The sequence below is a fragment of the Diadema antillarum genome, unplaced genomic scaffold (genome assembly GCF_040938485.1).
Source record: "Diadema antillarum isolate AM-2024a unplaced genomic scaffold, OU_Dant_1.0 scf00000116, whole genome shotgun sequence".
Lineage (NCBI taxonomy): Eukaryota > Metazoa > Echinodermata > Echinoidea > Diadematoida > Diadematidae > Diadema > Diadema antillarum.
The window spans coordinates 1,908,734-1,924,776 of NW_027271005.1; the positions used below are offsets into that span (position 1 = coordinate 1,908,734).

General features: G+C 40.5%; 1 protein-coding gene across 1 annotated transcript in view; it reads left to right on the top strand.

The window, feature by feature from the left end:
- Positions 1 to 3,531: 3,531 nt before the first annotated feature.
- The window catches only part of LOC139719914 (uncharacterized), a 52,983-nt gene continuing 40,471 nt past the window's right edge, over positions 3,532 to 16,043 (top strand). The window contains exon 1 of the mRNA XM_071631298.1: positions 3,532 to 3,717. The gene's annotated coding sequence lies outside the window, so the exon portion shown is untranslated. The remainder of the gene's footprint in view (positions 3,718 to 16,043) is intronic.

Below are 16,043 nucleotides of genomic sequence, written 5' to 3' on the forward strand. Positions count from 1 at the left end.
TGTAAGCATAAAGACGAGCATATACACAAGCAAATTCAAGATGTCATTATGAATGGTGGAATATTCCATACTCAAACAGAGTTTGTCTGTTTGAGTCAAGTTTTTTTTCCTTGTTTCAGCTATATTTTGACAGAAAATACAATAATACAGTTCTTCTTTGTCTAAGAGTTTTTGGAGCTTTAAAGGCCCTTGATATCCTATTATATATCTGGTCCCGTGTTCATGAGGACTGCTATAGTTCTGAACACAAATTCAGAAATTACTTGATTTAAGTATGCTTCAAACGCTTTTAATCATAATCTCATAAATCTTTCTTATCTATTATGATGTCATCAACGGGAAAGATAGACTAAATTAATGGTATGCACTTTACCATAATCAGGTGCACCAGCTCTCAATATCAAGAAAGACGTCATACAATATACTTCCATCACATCGTTCTCGCTGTACCTTCTATCTTGGAGCGTTTTATGGCAATGTCCACCATAATTGGAAGGTTCTGAAGTGTGATAAACGGGACCCGTCTTCGCTAATAACCGACCATGCGTTTGTGCATTTGTCAAGGTATTAAGGAGCATGGCGTAAAAGGGCTTATGATGCTTATTTCACCTGACATCACGAAATGTATACGAGAGTTGCTATTCAGGAACGAAAGTTAGTAAATGCAGCAAAAATTAAATATGAAATGATAAACAACCGCGGTACATGTTTTGCTTTGAAAAAAAAAAACCTCTAGAATTTCTAATTGGTAGTCCCATCTACATCAATAGAAGTCAGTAGTTAAAAGAAGTCCGATGACCTTTAAGAAACTGGCGAGAGATATCTTACATTTCCATTCACAGGGATGCTTTGATGTAGTAATACGGGCGTTTCACATGGTGATGAACACGAGATACCAGCATATCACCGCAAGCCCGTCCTCCGTGAGTCTGTGTCACCCTTGTAAGTCATTGGTAGGGGGAAATGTCTTCGATTTGTTGCGGGAAATCGCGGTTGAACTTCGGGCAAACCTCCCCAGGAGACTCCAGCGTTTAGGCCAGGGTAATTCTCTCGCGTTTAACCGAGTCCACATCCCTGCCTCGTGATTGGATTAACGACGGCATCAATGCACGCCAGTGGGAAGATCAAGGGTGGAATTGTGGAGGTAGGGGAGGAAAAACTGTAAGAAACTGACAGGAACTTTAAACCTTCAGCTTACACTTCCCAACGTCACTGTTCGGATATGCAGGCTATATCCACGAATTCGAGCTGGCAAGTTATTTCGGGCTTTCAGTGATATTTGAACCCATCTTCATTTATTTTGTTTTTAATTCTTTTGTATGGTTATATTTCTTTTGGCCTTTTATAGTGTAGTTCACAAAAGCATTGTTTCAAAACCAATGATGTGATTATTGGTGTATTTTATTGTCATTTAGGCCTGCGTAGAACGTTTTGTGTTTACAATTTATATTGACAATATCAATTACTTTTAGCGATTTATGAATGGCCTAACCAGTACAACGATGGCGTTTACATAGACATTCAGCAGCTATAAACACGCACTCACACACATTTACATACAAAACCATACATACACTCATATATATTATAATATATGTCATAATCATATACACACATAATAATTATACATATACATATACACATACATATATATACATACACATACAAAACGTATACATATGCATATTATAAACATACATAGCATATACATATAAATACAATGTCACGTACACATCATATACATATACATACAAACAATATGCATATTTATCTAAATTCAAATGTTGATAATAAGTTTCCTAACCTCATTTATTATAAATATGAACTTTGATTCTCGACCACAGCTTTATATATTATGATAGCCCTAATAACCCAATAACCTTTGGCAAATCCAATGAGTTGAATCTTCGGACACAAGAACCCTGCTGTCCATGTCTTCTTTATAGATACATTGTTTTCTCTCGTTTGTGTGAGGGTGGCTATATACTACAGTGAATATAATCAACCACGGAATGAATTGTTGACGTAACTGCAAAGACGTGATGTCGCGAATGCCTGCTTTCTTTCTTTCTTGTGTGTTCGTGTGTGTGTCTGTAAGTGTGTCATGTGTCTTTTAAAATGAATACAATCTTCCCAAGTGATTATATGAATAACCTAGAAATTGATTTTCCAACAACGTGAAATGTATGAACATCGACATCTTTCTTTTTTTTTCCATCAGCAGTGCAATTGGGGTGTGCACAAAGAAATGGGAAATATGCAAAACTCTGAAACAGCACGCAAAATGTATCTAGCAGCGTTATGATCGTAATCTAGGAAATTATATGTTTCTTTGCGAGTTTCACTACCGCAAACCTCGGTGGAAAAAAATAAGATAAACACAATCTGACATTGGCAGATGGAAATGCCATCAAAACTCTCGCTTAGCTTACTTTCTCTTTCTGAGTTGCAAGAGGCGGCCCTACGTCATGTACGTTCACGATTCTACCGAGAGTGCAGTGGGTCTCATCAAAGGGGAAATTAACCCAAGACATATACACGTGGGTTCAGCAAATTAAGAAAATAAATATTGATGGAACGCACCACTGAAGTGTGAAGAGAGTCGGAACCCATTCAAAAGTTATGAATTTTTATGGTTTGGCATGATGTCACAGTAGTATAACTATATAAAGAAAATATCAATAGAATTCCACAAATATATTATAGAGATATCTTAATGAAACGTACACATTCCCTCGATTTGTTGATGACGTGTGGTTATGGTAATATTATTCTTTATACTTTTTGAAGTAACACTAATGTGTCAGGTGCTCTTTCATTACGCTAGAACAGGTTACACAAATTCGCATAGAAATGATTACCCTAGAATAGATTTAATCTGATGGTTTAATTTCAAATCGTTTTAAGAGAGAGTGTTAGTGTGCGTATGTGTAAGTGGAGTGCGTGTGTACGTCGTGTGCATGAACGCAATGGGACATCCGTAATCTCAGTAGAGTTGTTCGACTGATCTCTTTGATGCGTGCGTACCTTGTATACTGTATCATGAATGACAGTGCTGTTACGCACTTTACTATTCCAGCGAGCTCCCATTGACTGCGAAGAGAAATGTACAGCACTGCGCATGCTCAAAGGAGAAGCGAATGATTGGCCAACAGTGTCAACTCTCTGTCGTAGACCACGCCTCCGCACCGCAAAAGTTTTCTCAAGTCTCTCAGCGAAGGCCGGATTGGTCGATGGCGGCCTTTCTCTCCTTCCGCTAAAGGCAAGCTTTTAATTGATGAAGTCGTTCTTTCGCCTCTGAACTGTAGTCCACGGAGAGACTGGGGTTTCGTCGGCTGCAGGAACATTGCCGTCCACAATTTTGGACAGACAGTAAACCTACATCAAGGCACTTGTCAGTCTTAATCACATCGAGAAACTCTCCTGCTGATGTTGGTAGTGTTCCTGGTTCCTTTGTTTGACATCAGCACCACGTATAAATATTCAAGCGGAAAAAAATCTCGTACACCACTCACTGCAGACTTTCTTGTGATCACTTTTGGACCATCGTGCATCCTTTCTCCAACCAGAAGGAAATTGGATTTAATATCGTGACCAATACGTACTGGAATTATCCTTTGCACACCAAGGAGCATTACCTTCAGTGCCTTGTTTGTTTGAAACAAAAGTCAAACAAGTAGGCCCACCATCAATTCGGAGCAACTTCTTCCATACCTAGTAAGTAATGCAATTTGAGACAGAATTCATTTTCTATCTCTTTCTTCTTTTCCCCTACGATTACAAGACCAATCTTTCAGAAAGAGTGTACCAGAGATGACAATATACCCTTTAGCTTGTCTTGCGCAAGAAGGCAGATTGAAGAGCTGACCAAGGTCGTCACATCAATGTAAAATGCCAGGTTTTCTCTTCGTTGACTAGAGTTTGATGAGTTTTGTCCATGCCAACTCTAAGATTCATACCAAACGTTCAGAACTCTTTTCAGGGATTGGATGTAATCACTGTTTCACTGTATCGAAGTTATATTGTACTGTGGTGATGACGATGATGATGCTGATGATAGTGATGGAATTAACATACCCTGTAGGACTTGATAAAGTATCATTAATATGGAGAAAAGGAACAATCAGGTGATACTGACGATGATTACGCTAACGGCAATGGTGATATTAATAGTGGAGATGATGATGTTGACTATGACGTCGGTCTAAAAAAATGAGATAAAAAGTTTATGACAAAAATGATGAAAGAGGATGAATACATGTCAGGGACCGATTAGATTCTATAACCATTTTGCGATATCATTGCATTTGTTATAAATTGTAAAACAAGCATGTACACACAAGACCATGACACATAATTTTATGATAACGTACATTAACAACAACAAACACAAAGACAAACGTCACAAGGTGCGATATTTCCTCCTGAAACTCTCGACCCTAAATCTCTGACAAACTTTCGCTGTTTGAAGAGCTATAGAAAGTAGGATGGAAACCATGGAGACACGTCTGGTGAACACGTTTGCTGGTTGGTTTCAGGACTCCTCTCATCGCGTGACCCGATGTCGCGTCGATACCACCTGTTGTTAGATTTCGTACTTGGTATTACGATATTTTTAAACAAACAGAAGGAAGGAATTATGTATTGTGATCATGATTACTTCAGATTTTTGCTTTCTAAACAAGATGATTCTCCTTCAATGGGGCATAACTGTCAGTTTTGAGAATACTCAGTAGCATCTTTTGAAAAAAAAAAAAGTTGCATCTCGTGCGCATTTCCACGCATTTTCCATACTCATTCGCAAAGTTGAAAGGATGTTAGGTTTCAAAAGATGAAGAAATTAGTTCAATTCAATGTAGGAATGGACAAAAGGTAAAATAAAACAAATCAGTTGATAAAAACACATTTCAATTGAATAAGAGAGCTTAGAAATAAACAAAGGACAATTTAATACTCTTAGACAGGACTAAAACCGCAAAACTTCTTCGAGGGTTAGCAAGGCACTGTGGCGTCCTTGCAAGATAAATGATATCATTTAAAATGGATAATTATGGATCAGTTTCGGTATGAAATCATGTGGGATGTAATGGACGATATCAAGTGTGACGACCGGGTTGGGGGGGGGGGGGGAGGGGGGGGTGTTTGACAAGCGAGAAATGAGATCGTTTGACGGAGGAAGTGAGGTTGGTGGAAAACGAGCCCAACTTAGGAGGCAGAAAACGTCTCGAGAGACTTAAGCATTTCCAGATGTTAGATTTGGTAGCGAGTGTTAATAATAGTCTACCTTCAGTTCTTTGAAGTCGCATTAACGTTTCTTGATGTTTCCGCCATCGATGAATGATTAAGCCTCATTGATGTTCATGGCAAGGTTCTTGTCAAGATGCCGTGAATTGAGCAAAGAAAGACGCATCATTTACTCCTGTCCTTTCGTGAAGTCATACAGACGGCATCTCATTTCGTTTTGATCTCAACTTTCGTGTCTTGTGAGCAGGTTAACGATAATTATCTTATATACGATCATTTACAAATGGGTTGAGTTTCACCCCTCTCTGCATTGAATAGTGCTCTTTATCCACCATGCCAACTTGGTATCATGTCTTTATGAACGCGAATTCAAACACGGGTTCTGTGGGGAAAAAAAGAAGATGTACCACACATTTTGATAAAGGGTACTCGCAAACGTCTGTCAGTGGTAAGAATGTATTACGTCATGAACTATCTTTAGGGACGAGCTACACTCGGATGATATGGTGAATAAGGTTAAGTTTCGTAGGATTGACATGCCATAACAATTTCTCCCGCGATAAAAGAGAAAAAACCACAACAAACAAACAAAGAAACAAACAAAAACGTAATTGATGATAAAGCCCGCCTTGTCATGGACTCGAAAAAGGTTCCTTGACGTTAATAAGCTTGACGAGAAAACAAATCACAGAAGCTCTAGACAATTTACCAAGACTAACTAACCACTTGCCCGTGCATCTTGCAGCAAAATATGAAACATTATGCAGAATATTTCCTGCTGAAGATTGACTTCGACATTCGCATTGACACATTCTATTCCCACGCCGGTGCTTCTTTTACACCTGACGTACGCATCACATCTTAACCGCCCTGGTATCCGCAGTCGGTATCCATGCCAACGCTACATGGAACCCTCTCACCCCGCGTCACCTTGGTCCTCACGACCACTCCCTCATCGCCTGCAGAACCGAGCTAACTGCGAACGACTAGCCTGGGCCGACAAGCCCCATATTAGGGTGGGGCAAATCAGTCTGAAGCTCCAGCCAACTGGGATTGATTTAATAAGAGAGGTGTAGTACAGGTTTCATGGCATTAGCTCTTGCGACAATTGCTCCCATGAAATATCTGAACGCTATAAGCCAAACATAGATTTTACCCACAGAGACAACCCTAACCATAATCAAGGAGGTCCTCCCTGCCCTAATCCTAATCTTCACATCAAACTAAATCTAAAACCCTATCACAACCCTAACCCTAACCCTAAGTCCTTGGAGAAAAGAAGGTCGGAGCAATTGTCACAGGAGCAAAATGTGTCACCGTAGCAGACAGATGCCTTTGTAGCATCTCCCCATGCAGTTATAATTGTGTATGTCTTATATGCATGCTGTTAGTGTTCAGCATGATATTCCCTTTATGATGGATATCTCAAAATGCAATCGCTTGATGACTGCGGAGGAAGAACAATAGAAGAATTTAAAAGTACTTTGGATTGATGGGGTAGAAATAACGATGACAATATAAGAACTTACGAGGTATAATGAGGTGGGGAGATATATTACAAGGGTCTTCTCCATGCAAGGTAGCTTCTTCAGTGTTGCAATTGGCACTGTTCAATTGGAAGTAAGCACTAGACGGGATTCGAACTCGAGTCCTGAGATTGAATATCAAGTCGGTATGCCCCAGATCTTGCCACAATGTAATGAAACGAAAGGTCATGGTAGTGCAAGACAGAATTAGGTTGGGGCAGTGTTTTGTCTTTTTTTTTTCTCGTACGGACACCACACCCTCTCCGCCGCCCTGAGGGAGATTGAAATCATGCTAATAATGAGTTCCTCGTGAAACAAAGTCAGTTACCATGGGCGAATGGGGCAATAGCGGAAGGAGAATGTTTCGCAAAATTGATTAATCTTAACGAAGGTTCCGCTCAAGGCCATGCACGGCGGGTTGCAGGCCCGGAAGCTACTGCACTATATAGGCACAGGGAGGGAGGTGTCAGCGAAGTTCTCTTCCGTCAGTCTCACTTTTTTGTTGTGTCGATGTTTTGGCATCACCCAACTGAGTGGTGCTTCCGGTACACTGTCGGAGCAGCGTAATTGGTGCAAACCGCATTATATCGCAAACACATTTTCATCTTTCGTTCCATAACTCGTGAGATGTTTCCGTGCACGAAGGCTGTAATTGTCATCATCCTTGACCAAAAAGTAGAGGCAAGGGAAATGGGTCGCGGCACGGGAACTGTTCAATGGTTTTATTATACATAGTATTTCACGATGAGACTGTTTAAAACTGTCCACATCACTCACAAGAATTTTGAAAATGTTTCATTTTCTCACGAAGTCCATCCAATGACATATACTATGAAAAACATCGTGTGATAAACGACACCATTAAAATGAAATCGTAATAAGTACATGTATGACCATCTTCTCGAGAGAACGCCATCATGCTGCACGGCATAGCGCGGAGTCTTGACCAGTTTGTGTATTGCTTTTTGTAGTCTAAATAGAGACATGTAAAAAAAAATCACATAGAACAGTCAAAACTTTCAATGACTTTTATGAGATGGAACAATTACATCCAAAATAATATGCCCTAAATGACACCATCATAAAAGGAAATTGAATACTATTATACCATTGATATTCCGGCATCAACCATGAAGATGGCCTATAATCTACTTCGTAACACGATCTCCTTTTTCGTGTTCGAGTTCACCTACTGATGAACTTACGTTAAATCTGGAGGGCTGGACAAAGACTACTTGCTGAAATGCTAATCCTATCTTCATTCGTCATACCTTTATTCATTCGTTCATCATCATCGTCATCGTCGTCGTCATCGTCGTCGTCATCATTATCATACGTTGGCACAAGGAAAAAGTGATATGCACAAGTTAGAAGGGGGTATCCATAAAGCGTATAATAGGACTTAATTCTCCTCAATAAGATCATACAAAATTAATAACGTTTAGCATAGATCCGAAGTAACAACTGCTTCTACATAGAGTAGGGCCTATCTGGTACCTCAAGCAAAGTTTCAAATGAGTTAAAAAAACACACAAAACAAAAACAACAACATGAAAGTCCTCTGATATTGCTGCTTAAAAAAAAAAAACAAATCAATCAATTAGCTTTTCAAAGCAATAGCTGGCGGTAGACACTATATAGAGCAAGAATTGGTTTCTGCAGCGTAGACACGTACTACTTAGAAGGCTTGCCCCTTCCCGATGAATGACACAAAATGATGGCTAGCTCGTACTTTGCCGGGTCAGACGCAATACTCTAAATGCTGCAGTAATTCTCGTCTGGATACGCGTTTGATGTGACAACATACCGCGAGTCGTGCAGTTCATGATGGGTCAAGTCTGATCGATGAAGTCGGATTGTGGTAAAAACAGACAAACAATAAAAATCATTCAGTATGATTCGCGTACCGCAGGTCACCCACACCCCCTCCCCATCCTCTTTCACGGCGCCTCAACACTGTCGTGTATTTCACATCAACACCCCTTCCCCACCCCCGGAACGCATGTTTGCTCAATGCGCCACAGATTAAAGTGCACCTTACACTTCATGTTACAAGTTGGTCGTGATGTGTATAATAGGGTAAAAAACTGAACAAAGAGAATGGCATGTTTTTGCCGATCAAAATCAGACACAAAATGTCAAGAAAATTTCAAGTATCCTGAAGAAAATGTCAAGCAACAATGATGTCATAGCCACAATCACATGATATGCAAATTAGATGAGAAGATGATGTTATCGTCTCATAATCTTTCTCCCTTTTATATACCACGAATTTTCACTAACATTATTATTTTTTAGAGCCAAAGTAAAACAAGCAAGCAAGCAAACAAACAAACAATTTTGCATCTTCGCATCACATGGTTGTTATAATAATCTATAGCAATAAAGACTTTTCAGTGTGTAGAGAGAAAGTGTAGTTGCCGAGGTATGTTTGTGCAGAAACCAATTGTAGACTTGTGAGGTAATGATAGTAGTTATGATCAGCTCATCTTTTTTACACTCGTTGTTAAGACCAGTGCCAAGTAATAAATTCATCAAAACAAAACAAAATACGTTTGTCAGAAACAAATAATGAAATATACCCAGTTACCCTGAACAAATTAGCATAATATGTCCGATCGAAGTCTCTTACGAGAATGTCCGTGTGCGTGTGCATAGGCGTACCCAGGATTTTTTGGAGGGGGGTGTTCAGTGGCGTACCGTGGGTCAAGACATTGGGGGGGGGGGGGGGGGCGCACCTCATGGAAGCAACATCAGAATTGCATTACTGTACAATTAAATGCGAGCAAGTGGAGCGAGCGAGCTTAAAAATTTTGACATTTTACAGCCCCAAACTGTCGTTTGTAGCTATATATAATAATATATGTATTTGCTTTGGAAATTAAGGGGGTTGCACCGGGTGCAACTGCTGGCAGTTGCTGGCAGTAACATCAGGAGAATGGCATAACGATTAAATGCGAGCGAGCAAAGCGAGCGAGCTTGAAAATTTTGACATTTTAAGTCCCCAAACTGCCGTTGGCAGCTATATTTTTTCGCTTTAGAAATTAAGGGGAGGGGGCGCACCGGGCGCAACTGCTGGTAATTACTGACAGCAACATCAGGACAATTGCATAACGATTAAATGCGAGCGAGCGAAGCGAGCGAGCTTGAAAATTTTGACATTTTACAGTCCCCAAACTACCGTTTGTAGCTATATTTTTTCGCCTTAGAAATTAAGGGGAGGGGGCGCACCGGGTGCAACTGCTGGCAATTACTGACAGCAACATCAGGAGAATTGCATAACGATAAAATGCGAGCGAGCAAAGCGAGCGAGCTTGAAAATTTTGACATTTTACAGTCCCCAAACTGCCGTTTGTAGCTAATTTTTTTTTCGCTTTAGAAATTAAGGGGAGGGGGCGCACCGGGCGCTACTGCTGGCAATTACTGACAGCAATATTGGGAGAATTGCATATAACGATTAAATGCGAGCGAGCGAAGCGAGCGAGCTTGAAAATTTTGACATTTTACAGTCCTCAAACTGCCGTTTGTAGCTATATTTTGTCGCTTTAGAAATTAAGGGGAGGGGGCGCACCGGGCGCTACTGCTGGCAATTACTGACAGCAACATTAGAAGAATTGCATATAACGATTAAATGCGAGCGAGCGAAGCGAGCGAGCTTGAAAATTTTGACATTTTACAGTCCTCAAACTGCCGTTTGTAGCTATATTTTGTCGCTTTAGAAATTAAGGGGAGGGGGCGCACCGGGCGCTACTGCTGGCAATTACTGACAGCAACATTAGGAGAATTGCATATAACGATTAAATGCGAGCGAGCGAAGCGAGCGAGCGAGCTTGAAAATTTTGACATTTTACAGTCCTCAAACTGCCGTTTGTAGCTATATTTTGTCGCTTTAGAAATTAAGGGGAGGGGGCGCACCGGGCGCTACTGCTGGCAATTACTGACAGCAACATTAGGAGAATTGCATATAACGATTAAATGCGAGCGAGCGAAGCGAGCGAGCTTGAAAATTTTGACATTTTACAGTCCTCAAACTGCCGTTTGTAGCTATATTTTGTCGCTTTAGAAATTAAGGGGAGGGGGCGCACCGGGCGCAACTGCTGGCAATTACTGACAGCAACATCACGAGAATTGCATAACGATTAAATGCGAGCGAGCGAAGCAAGCGAGCTTGAAAATTTTGACATTTTACAGTCCCAAAACTGCCGTTTGTAGCTATATTTTTTCGATTTGGAAATTAAGGGGAGGGGGCGCACCGGGCGCAACTGCTGGCAATTACTGACAGCAACATCAGGAGAATTGCATAACGATTAAATGCGAGCGAGCGAAGCGAGCGAGCTTGAAAATTTTGGCATTGTACAGTCCCCAAACTGCCGTTTGTAGCTATATTTTTTCGCTTTGGAAATTCGGGGGGGGGGGGGGGCGCACCGGGCGCAACTGCTGGCAATTACTGGCAGTAACATCAGGAGAATGGCATATAACGGTTAAATGCGAGCGAGCGAAGCGAGCGAGCTTGAAAATTTTGGCATTTTACAGTCCCCAAACTGCCGTTTGTAGCTATATTTTTTCGCTTTGGAAATTCGGGGGGGGGGGGGCGCACCGGGCGCAACTGCTGGCAATTACTGGCAGTAACATCAGGAGAATGGCATATAACGGTTAAAATAAATGCGAGCGAGCGAAGCGAGCGAGCTTGAAAATTTTGACATTTTACCGTCCAAAAACTGTCGTTTGTAGCTACATGTATATTTATTTTCGCATTGGAGGGAGGGGGCGCCCGGTGCGCCCCCTGGATCCGCCACTGGTAGTCAAGGGTGTCGGTTTATGTTCATGATTGGGGGAGGTATGACCAGCGAGGGGGCGTCGAAGTGACCAAGCGGGAGAAGGATGTCCAAAATCTGCACTTTATACAGAGCATCCCCTAATTTGTTTGTGTTTGTGAGTGTGTGTGTTTCATATAGATGGAAAAGTTAGGAAATAGCCAAGGTCAAGTCTTATTATTGGCAATGCAAGGCATTTTAATATAGACTAGTATGTAAAGCAACACTGCAAAATCAATGATCAAGCTTTGATAGCAAATGTGTACAACCTATCAAACATTGCGCAACATTGCAGCGACTCTTTTTGTCATTCCGATATTCTGAGTACACTGCGCACATCCTGCTTGTATTCAAAATGCCAACCAGGAATCACGCTGAATCACAATCTTTTGTCGTCTCCGGGCTTTTTGAACAATGTTATACCTCTTTAATTATAATATGGTTAAAAGAAATCTTAGAAAAATATCTTTTTTTCTTGATCATCCTTTCATGTCGATTTCAAAAGCAGTTTACTAACCTTTGAATTACCATTTTCGTAGGTTTTTTTTTCTTTTTTTTTCCTTTTTCTTCTTTTTTTTCTTTTTTTTAAAATCAGCGGATGGGGGGGGGGGGGGGGGGGGCACGTGCCCCCCTCCATGCCCCCGTAGTTACGCCACTGTTCCTAGACCTAGATATCTAATGAATTTTAGACGCAATAAAGTCATCCAACCACAATTTGTAGACTCACACTCAGTTATTTTTCAGTTTTAACTTTCAGTCATTGAAAAAATTCATATCTACTATTACTAAAGATTACCAAGTCCATGTGCTATTACTAATTACATTGAGTAGCTAGTAACTTGCTACTCCCAGAGCTTCCAGAGCTTGCTGCTTCCAGTAGGCCATTATACTGACTTTACTTGGTAGTCAGTGGCGTATCTAGGGAAAACGGCGCCCGTGGCAAGCGCGAAAATTGCGCCCCTAATTTCTGAAAAAGTGTTCAACCCCAACCCCATCCCGGTAGGGACTTAAAAAAAGTCCTCATGATATGCTTTTTGAAGCACTTAAGAGGGGTCTTTTGAGGGTGATTTAAATGTAAATAGGCAACCCTAAATTTTGATGTGTTTTGGCGAGCGAGCGCAGCAAGCGAGCCGAAAATTTTTATATTTCAGCTTTATACATAACATGGAATTCTTGTCATTTTTGGTTATCAAATCTTCGAATTACAATTCTAATCATAGTGACGGCCTTATAGATAACGATTTGTACCAACAGTGTCCAACCCCATCCCGGTAGGGACTTAAAAAAAGTTCACATGATGTGCTTTTTCAAGCACTTATAGAAGGGGTCTTATGAGGGTGTTTTAAATGTAATAGATATTGAAGATTTTGGCGAGCGAGTGCAGCGAGCGAGCCGAAAATTTTTGTATTTCAGCTTACAAAACATGGAATTCTTGTCATTTTTGGTTATTAAATCTTCGAATGACCATTCTAATCAAGATATAGTGACGGTCTTATAGATAACGATTTATACCAACAGTGTTCAACCCCAATCCCATCCCGGTAGGGACTTAAAAAAAGTCCACTTGATATGCTTTTTCGAGCACTTAAAAGGGTTTTTTTGAGGGTGATATCAAATCTGATAAATTTTGATAAATTTTGGTGAGCGAGCGCAGCGAGCGAGCCGACAATTTTTGTATTTCACCTTACAAAACCTGGAATTCTTGTCATTTTTTGGTTGTTAAATCTTACAATTCTAATCAAGATATAGTGACAGCTTCATAGATAACGATTTATGCCAACAAACTAAGGACTTGGAAAAATACTCTGAATTACTACGAGTGAGTGAGCCGAAATTTTTATATTTCCACGTCATCATTACGTTTTGCTCTTCTTACTTTTTTTTTTGGGGGGGGGGATAAATTTTGGCGAGCGGGTGCAGCGAGCGAGCCGAAAATTTTTATATTTCAGCGTTACAAAACATGGAATTCATGTTTTGTTTTTATCTTGTTTGATTTGGTTTTCTGCCCCCCCCCCCCCCCCCCCCATTCTCCTTCCCCCCGTCCGGGCGAGGTTTTTTTTTTTTTTTCTTCTTCTTTTTTTTTTCACGTGCCCCCTTGCCCCCCCCCCCCCCCTAGATACGCCACTGTTGGTAGTTGATACTACTGACTTAGCATGCAATGTGCCTATAATAGGCTGCAGCGCAGCATGCATTGTACACACATAATATTATGCATCATACACAATTTACGGTACCGAGTACAGTATAATACCGGTAAACGGTGAACATTATCGCAATGTATCTTCGCGATTCGGTCAGAAAGCAAAGCAGGGATCGGGAATGTCTACTGTTTGCGCGTCAGCTTCGCGCGCGGTGCAGTAACGTAATATTAACACGTACTGTACACGAGTTCTTTAGTGTGTATAATATTATGTAACTCCATAATGTATCATCATCCACACAAACATAAAAACAAGGAAGAGAGAGAGAGAGAGAAAATGAACGCAAAAGAAAGGAAAGGCGGAATTCAAAACGGAAATAAAAGCGGTAAAGACAGCTTTTGTTTCATTTGTCAACATCTAAGCATTGCTGAAGAGGGGTGTTGAATAGCTCAAACACCTCCCTTTTGCCCAAGGGGGGTGTTTGAACACCTTAAACACCCCCCTTTTGGCAAAGGGGGGTGTTTGAACACCCAAAACACCCCCCCTCGGTACGCCCTTGTGCGTGTGTGTGTGTGTGTGTGTTTGAGAAAGTACGCGAAAAAAGCTCAATGCCAGCACTTCATAGCGCTCAGTGCCACGTGTGTAAATCCTGACGAGCCGGTCCCAGAATAGACTCTAGTGTTATGTGGCCAAGTTGATTGCGAGCCATGCACAGTCACATGGCATGTGCCTCGGAGAATGCAAGTCAACACCATGTGCAAATTTGGCTCCTGGAGGGAAACATTAGTAGAACAGAGTGTCGAAAACAAAAACACGCTGTATAGAGTTTAAATTTCCCTTCGTTTCGTTTTAACTGTTCATCAATAATTATATTAGTCGAAACCGTGTGCACATACTCGAAATTAAAAAAAACCAAGCATGTCATTACACCATAAGTCTCCTATTGAAGTGTACATAATTCTTGATCCTCACTGTTTGTTGTAGTTGATGACATGAAATCAATAAGAAATAGAAACATCCTTTGCATGAAATTGTTGCGGTGTTGTAAAAACCTAAATACGATTACTATGAGGAAAGAAATCATCGACCAAAAACATGATTTCAAAAATACCGTGCTTAGAAACCAATGGGGGAGGTATAAGTAATATGCAATGTACGTATATTATATCCGTTGATGAGAAGGGAAAAATATTTTTATACTTTTCTGATATCGTGGTAGATTTTGTTGAAATTATACCCTTCTGTCTGATTTCATCGTATTTATCAAAGTCAACTTGCAGCAAAGTTTGATCTGAAATAAGATTCATTCTCTGATGGGGCAGTTGTGTCGAAGTATACCTCTTTGAATATTGTTGAATCGCCTGTAATTAATTCTAATTTAGTCAAGCTAAAAAACAAAAACAAAAACAACTTCCATCGGAGCAAATTCCCCAACAGACTAGTAAGACATAATGGCAGTTATCCAGGAGATCCATTACAACGCATTAATCAATCTTCTCCCCCCCCCCCCCCTCCCAACTGATGCAATTTCTTCGGTGATCAATCTGCAGATGATATTTTAGCAGCGATTCCATTCTTTGTCTAAAATCGAAATACCATGTCGTTTCAACCAACTTGCAATTAGCTTTCAACTATGATGGCGGGATCGTCTGAACTTGGCTACAAATGTTGTCGTCTGCCTCTACAAAATAAGGTGTGTGACTCATGCGAGCTCAGAACGTAACAGTGGTTATTTTCATTCCTAAAGACATTATCCGATACTTCCAGTTGGTAAATTCACTGCATGGTCTGTAACCACACTATAAATGTATTAGCGCAACGTCAGAAGGTGGACCAATATATAATAATCCTAATAATAGACCTTAATCACTTAAAGTAGATCTCTCCCTCTCTTTTGCCTCGAGAATTAGGTCGCACAACCTCGTGAACGGAGAAATATTTGCCAAGCTGACCACCTGCTACCTGGTTGCTCTGGCGGTTATATTCACATATTTACTTGTTTCTTTTTTTCATGTGTGTGTGTGTGTGTTTGTGTGTTTTAAATGACAGATAAGTGAAAAGAAAGTGTGTTACATCTTATACATTCTTCTAGAAATATGTTCAACTTTCCACTTTTATGTGTGATACAAATGTAGCACCTGTGCTTGTGCAATTTTGCACCTTTCAGACCAGAAAGGTGCAATGTTGCACCCGTAAAGGTGCAAAGTTGAACCTATTTTCTTTGCTCACCACCATGTGGATATGATGGAGATTAATATAGTGGATTGATTTTTATGATAAAGAAATTCTCATATCCTTGAAGAATAGATTATTTTCTT